The sequence below is a fragment of the Macrobrachium nipponense genome, chromosome 38 (assembly GCF_015104395.2).
Source record: "Macrobrachium nipponense isolate FS-2020 chromosome 38, ASM1510439v2, whole genome shotgun sequence".
Taxonomy (NCBI): domain Eukaryota; kingdom Metazoa; phylum Arthropoda; class Malacostraca; order Decapoda; family Palaemonidae; genus Macrobrachium; species Macrobrachium nipponense.
Genome location: NC_061098.1, coordinates 20,975,820 through 20,983,647, shown reverse-complemented (window position 1 = coordinate 20,983,647; position 7,828 = coordinate 20,975,820). Strand labels below are relative to the sequence as shown.

Here is a 7,828-nt window from a genome sequence, read left to right as displayed (position 1 = left end):
TAGATATATATATATATATAATATATATATATTTATAATACTATATATATTATATATATCCATTATATATAATATATATATATATTATTATATAATATAATATATGCCATACCGCAGTAAAAGCCAAGAGGTTAAAAAACTAATAAATAAATACTTTCCTAAGTTTATGCCTATAAGAAAACAAACAAAAAAACAATAATAAACTTTTACGTTTTCCCGTAATTATATTGTAAACTATACTAAAGACCCTTGAAAAGTACTTTTATCAAAGTTACTCTAAAAACAAAAATATAGAATAATTCAAGCAATTACTCACGAGTGGCATTTCCTTCTCTATTTCGCTAACATTGTACCCTGTCCCAATTCAGACGTCTTCAGAAAAAAATTGTAACAAACCTACATTTCATTCCGGTTCAATAATGCTTTTAAAAACGCAAACCCAGTCACTTTTCTAATTTCTGAAGAAATGCTAAATTGCAAACCTTCATTAAACTTCCTCATGATATTCCTCACTAATATGAGTCTTTTTTTTGTATAATGCAAAATTGGCAAACAGAACAAGCCGTTTTCTCTTTCATAAAAAAAGAACAACACTATAAAATTTGCAATTTTGGATGCAAATCAGAAATAAATCAAGTTTAATAAAATGTATCCCTTTAAATCTCTTTAAACTAGTCTACTAATGCACAAAATACACACACGCAAAATCTCACGCACACATTATATACTATATATATATGTATATATATATATATATATATATATATATATATATATAATATATATATATATATATAATATATATATTATATTGGAGAGTTGTGTACTGATCACAAAAGAATGGTCGCATGCCATGCATCCAAAATTGCGTAGTCAAAGCAAATCGAGATAATTACTGAACGGCATCGCATGCACGGGAACAACAACGGGAGCCTCACAGTTTTCCTAATCAAATCAGCAAGGATCACGACATGGCATGGCACAGCTTTGCCACACTAGGGAGCAGATCACTGTCCGAAAGAGCGAAACATAATCAAATATTCCACAGGAGGCCAAGGATCCATTTCTCAAAAATAGCAGGAGGAAGGAATTGTTAAAACTTCCTGTGAAAATCAGGAAGGAAGATAAAATTAGATTTAAAAGTAAACGAACCAAGAATTGAATTGGCATCAGAAATCACTGTACATTTAAATGTACCGGCGATTAGATTTTATGCACATATCACAGAATCTTGTCTAACGATGTATGTACAAGTCATAAGCAAAATAAATTCAAATACATTGACCAAACAAATAAAAATCATAGAGAACACAGACTCATCAAACCTGGCGAGGGAATAAAGGCAAGCCCCTCATGGCCATCTCTTGATAATATAGTATACAGTCTCACAACATGCAACATGTATTACATTTTCGTGGAGCAGCATATGCGTGGTAAAGTAATAACTGCAACTTGCAACGGTAAAAAAACCAGCTGTGCGAGGGAAGGTGCCTTATATTGTCCCGAGAGGGTTTTCTTCACAATGAAACATAATTGCGTTTAATCTGTTGAAAACCAATTCATGTTCATCTAAACCTCCAGAAACAGGATAATATTCTTACCTCGGTTACCTTGATCTGAGGGAAATCATGAAAAATAACACTGGGTAAAGCTGGAATGAACTTACTACGTTTTATACCGGATAAACTGGTTCCATTCAGCAGTAATGTGGGAATATGAATAAGGCGATTTAATAAGGCATATATACAGTCATGAAAATAATTATATTTCCCTTCATGTCATCATGTTAAGACATAAACGTTAAATTTCATATTACATTTGAAGGCAGTAATGACTAAATATTATATTTACATTTTATTTATAAAAGCCTAATTCACAAATTTGGAAATTCAACGGGATTATAACTTTTCTAACCACAATTTAATATTACTTTGAAATGATTTTCTTACTAAACCCCTTCATCTTGTGAACTCTGCTTCAAGAACCAAATCTTATACCAAATTCTTGGAGCCAGGGATTTAATATATTTCAGATAAAAAATGTTTCGATGTCGATTCTTCTTGAAGTATTTGATTCATAAATAGAAAATAAGTGCTTACCCGAGCGCTAGAGCAAAAAGAAATAAAACCTTTTTGCTCCAAAACCAAGAAAGGTGAAATTCAAAACAGTTTTGACTTTTAAGAGACTAAAGCACAGCTGAAAAATAAATGGTCCTTGATTTATATTTCTCTGAAGAAACAACTAAGATCATTCTAATCTAAAAAAAAGTAAAAAATCTCTGGATCTTGTTTGTCCTCCCTGGGTGACAATGGGCAGACAAGACACAGACACCCACACACTGAAAACAGGTTTGAGCGGGGTAGGTAAGGAAACGGTTGGGTAGGGGAGACCTCCACCCTCCTCTGCAAACATGTTTGTCCGCCCCAGGTGGGGCTTGGGTAGGTAGGGGATCGGGAGGATAAGGGAGACTGCAGCGCCGGGTTCCAGCGCTAACAAGCTCGTTAGGAACTATAAGGGCAAGCTTTTACAAGAACAGTTTTCTTTCTTTTCCAACAGCAAATAATAGACAAAATTGCTTTTTGGTGCATGGCGTGAACCAAGGAGAGCGAATGCATAAGTAACGTTAGTGTTCGATACGAATTAGGTGTCTGGAAATTGAGGCACTGTCATTAAAATTCAGTAGCATTATCATGCGTGCTCGTAATTTGTATGCTTTCACCCCGACATATTGCTAATGAAGCCGCTTCATTATTTTTTCAGTAACACTTGTGAGACTGGTAAAGAAAAAGTCTCCTATCTTGGAGAGAGAGAGAGAGAGAGAGAGAGAGAGAGAGAGAGAGAGAGAGAGAGAGAGAGAGGTCAATACTCTATAACTCGCAGGTATCAAACTACTTTAAACAAAGGATTTTTTGAACTACAATAAATCTTACAATAGTGTACTTATTCTAACGTAACCAAATTTTGTCCGTATTGTAAATGGATTTACTTTTGCCTGGAAAATGTAAATTGTAAAACTGGCAGCTAAAATACTAACAGCCACAAAAAACAGGATGTTACAACATTGAAAAAATAAAAAAAAAAAGCAGGTATTCTTAGGATCACTCTAAAAAAAAACATCTGAACTGACTTAGTTTAAAAATTGAAAGTGACCTTTTATGAATTCAGGGAAGGCAAGGCGAGAAGCGAATTAATACAAATTAACTTTCCCCATATTAAAAAAAAGTTTAATATAACATTACAATACTACACCGGTAAGTATACAAAGAGAATGATAAGACGCGAGAAACACTGATCTCTCACCATTACATTAAAGCCAGCAAAATATTGGCCATTCAAATTTGAATAAATAGAAAAGATCCTAAAAGAGACATTACAAAGTGCTTGCTAACAAAGACTAGTGAAGGTAACCTAATAAGGCGGCATAAAATATAAGTGAAAATGCAGAGACAATAATAATGAAGGGTGTAACAAGCAATCATTGTCTTGCATGAAGAAGTAAATTTTGCAGACATTAAAATAATTAGGGATACATGCACCAAAATGTATTTTGTAGTTCTACAACACTCAGAGAGAGAGAGAGAGAGAGAGAGAGAGAGAGAGAGAGAGAGAGAGAATATGAGTTGAAATCTGAATCCTCCCAACTCCTCTATAACACACATAAAATCATGCCTTACAATTTCAGAGAGAGAGAGAGAGAGAGAGAGAGAGAGAGAGAGAGAGAGAGAGAGAGAATTTAGAGATGGTCCCATCTCAATAACACCACATAAAAAATAGCCTTACAATTTCAGAGAGAGAGAAGAGAGAGAGAGAGCAGAGAGAGAATATGGAGTTGAATCTGATCCTACCAACTTCTCTATACACACATAAAGTATGCCTAACAATTTCAGAGCGAGAGAGAAGAGAGAGAGAGAGAGAGAGAGAGAGAGAGAGAGAGAGAGAGAGCGCATCTACTTTTTCAAAATAAATTTACAAACCTAAATACTTCAGCGCATAGTTATTTCATAAAACGATATATTTCCGTGTTCAAAGTATCATAATATGCCACTGAGTAATTCCTGGTATGTGTTGAAGTATTTGAACAGAATTCCAAAATAAAATCATTAGTGCATAATTTTTTAACGAAACTATTTCAGTACGTTTTCCGAAGAAATAGCTCAGTATATTAAGCTCATTTCACGAGTGTTTGATGAATTTCACATTTGGATATTCGACTGTATATGAATATAAATGTCCATCACATTTTTTCACTTATGGCAGTATAATTCCAAGGCCGTTTCCTCTAAAAATGTAGTTGGCCCCCGCAAAAAAAATAAATAAATAAATAAAATAATAAAAATAAAAATAAAAATGAACAAATGAATAAATAAATAAATGCACGATGATCACTACCTTAACCCTACTTAACTGCTGAAATGCGGATGAGCCCATAATGACAGAAACTTCCACAATAATATCCAGCTCTTCTCCTCCCTTCAAGTAATCAAGAATTATAGACTGTTCAGCACTTAATAATCACATCCTTTCCTAACGACCAGACCATATCAGAACACTGATCCATCAATTTTACTCATAACCATACTCCACAAACAGTTTATACATTTTCATTTCATTTGCATTCAAATACATCTCCAACACGCTGCACAAATAACCAGCTATCATCTTAGTTACAGCACTCAGAGAAAGGAAAGGAAGCACAATAATGTCATATCAATGAATTCGACATTTGCCACCGATACCTGCATGCTAATGAGACAAGACAACGATGGACACAGGTGCCAAACCATCCATGTTAATGAGTCATTATGAAGCTTGAGTTAGGTGTCACATCAGTCTAGTTGCAGGACGACAATAAGGTTGAAAAGTATTTTCAGAATGGCTATATCTGAAAAAAAGGACTCTATACACCAACCTTATACTCTACTTTAATACCAGTCACAGTGGGTAAAGGTATTACTGAAATATTAAATTCTCTTTGTGATCCACCACAAGATCAGAGGAAAGGTAAGGAGGGTATGTCCTTATACTAATGATTTCACGAATGGTACCGCTGCAAGCAGTCATACTAGTTCGAGAGAAGACGCCAATAACAAGCAGGTCTTCGGCTGATAAGCCCAAGTATCGACTACGCAAGTTTCCTGCAATCACAAGAACCGAGAAGGGTCTACAGTTCTCGGTGCTGAGTGCCTTCAAGTCTGGCTCGCTTTAATTAGTCTTGCTGCAGTTCCCAACTTCACTAACTTAGACCTCGCAGCATCTAAGAACTCACAACAACTAACTTGCCGTACCTCCATTTCAGTAGGTAAACAGCCCTCAACCACTGGCACCCCAAACCGTCTCCTCTAATCAAGATTCATTATACAATCATATAACAACACATTTTGAAGTCTTATTCTGGTAACGTAGTAGACAGAAACTTTTTAACCCATGGGGAAACTGCTGATTAGGAAAAAAAAATGCACTACGGAATAGACCTAAACTGTGTCCTGACATACGGCCAGTTAAATCCACCACCATATACAAATGGAGTGAAGTCTTACAACAAAGAAAGAGGTAGCTTTGTGTTTGCAAAGTGTGTCAACCAATGTGAAAAATTTAGTACAAAATTTCGACACCCTGGCGCGTTGAAGCCACAGCAATCCAACGTTCCACCAGAATTAATGTACTGCATAAGATTACACACCACACAAAGAAAACAAAATCCCGAGCGAATTACGTCGACTTCGCTAGAATTTTCCCATCTTAAATACCAGTCAGTCATTTGGCTGAAAACTGACTTATGAAGGCCAAAACCTAAAATCAGATGCAAATTAAACTGAATATGCATAACGTTTCTTGGTAGAAGTGCACCGTGGTCTCCGAATAAAACGAAACCTACGCCCATGAATATCCACAACAAACTGGCAACTTCTTTACCTCCTTCACTTTGATAGCAGAAAAAGCAACTTCTTTGCCCTACTTCACTTTGATAGAAGAAAAAGAAAAGAAGGAAGAAAGGAAACAGAAGAAATCGATTTGGTCGCAGTATACATGTTCAAACTAATAAAACATATTGATATGGTGATAACTACATTTTGCAATTACATTTTACAATGTGGTAACAAGATAAGCAAAGGAAAGAAAACGGGATTGGGGGTGGTGGCTTTGTCAGATTAATAGGGGAGACCAGAGACAAAGACGCGCATTGGAAAGCCCTTCATATTCAAAGGGCACAAGGGCACTTGCAAGACGAGAGATGGGTAGTGCAATATGCGTAGGGAGGTAAGCATGGTGCTCATGAACGTTCAGTGTATGAAAATAATGTGGTCGATAATAATAATTTAGGTGGGTTTTCTGTACGGGGGGAGGGGGGGGGGGATTTAACAAGAGCAATATAACCTGAAACGGCCATAAATGACAAGTGTATTACACGCATTTTCATATATGTATGTATGTATGTATGTATATATATATATATATATATATATATATATATATATATATATATATATATATATGTGTGTGTGTAAATAAATTCTTCTGTTAAAACAGGCTACGTCTCGGAGTGTTTTAATGAGTCTTTTACTTGATATATATATATATATATATATATATATATATATATATATATATATATATATATATATATATATATATATATATATATATATTATATATATATATCTAGAGAGAGGAAGCGCAATGTGTATATTAAATAAAATACTTTCATAGGCATTTAAATAAAAAATATACACAAACATTATCGTCACGAGAACCGTCTAGCATCACAAAGCATATTACAACCACAGCCAGCGCCCAACATCAAGCTATAGTCATACCGATATCCACTGGGCAACGCAGACTCATGGCTGGCGCGGCGATGCGATAGCCGCATGACACCAGAGCTACTAGGATATACCATAATATTATATAAAGGGGAAGGTCGCGCGCGAACGACATATTGATTGGCCTTCGGACTTCGGCGACGACGTAACAGCAGCAGCAGGAGGAGGAGGGGACGGGAGGAGAGGAGGAAGGTGGAGGAGGAACACAACTACGATGAAGGAGGCAGCCACAGAGCTGCGGGACTCCCCCCGGCCCCCCTCCTTCGCCTTAGGCAGTTTTTTTCCTGCGGCTGTGAGGACTAATATTAATAATACGAGTTCACGCTTTAAACAAACTGGTACTTAGAATATAACAAATCATCCGGTAAGCATAGAAATTCCCTGAAAAAAATAATTATATATATATATATATATATATACATATATATATAATGATATATACATACCATACACGCACAAGCACAAAAATTTATTATATTATAATATACTATATATATATATATATATATATAAATATATATATTTTATAACATAAACATACTGCACAGTAGTTTATTTATACTAATATATATATAGATATATATATATATATATATATATATATATATATACACACACACACATATATATATATACATTAAGTCATATCACATTTCCGTGATTCATATACATATATCGAGCTACAATGTCCTTTAATATCTAATTCGCTCTACCTCGGAATTAATATATTTTCATATATGCTTAACCGAAGGGGAATTTTTCTCGATATAGATTTGCCTGGACCAGGGCGCGAACCTATGGATCCTTTCAAACCCAGGAACGTCAGTGAAGCTTTTCCTACTACACCTCTCGCGGTGGTGTAGTAGGAAAAGCTTCACTGACGTTCCTGGGTTTGAAAGGATCCATAGGTTCGCGCCCTGGTCCAGGCAAATCTATTATCGAGAAAAAATTCCCCTTCGGTTAAGCATATATGAAAATATATTAATTCCGAGGTTAGAGCGAATTAG

The 7,828-nt window shown here is 35.2% G+C and overlaps 1 protein-coding gene across 4 annotated transcripts in view; it reads right to left on the bottom strand.

The window, feature by feature from the left end:
* The window catches only part of LOC135209700 (scavenger receptor class F member 2-like), a 901,938-nt gene that overhangs the window by 779,161 nt on the left and 114,949 nt on the right, over positions 1-7,828 (bottom strand). The window lies entirely within an intron of this gene.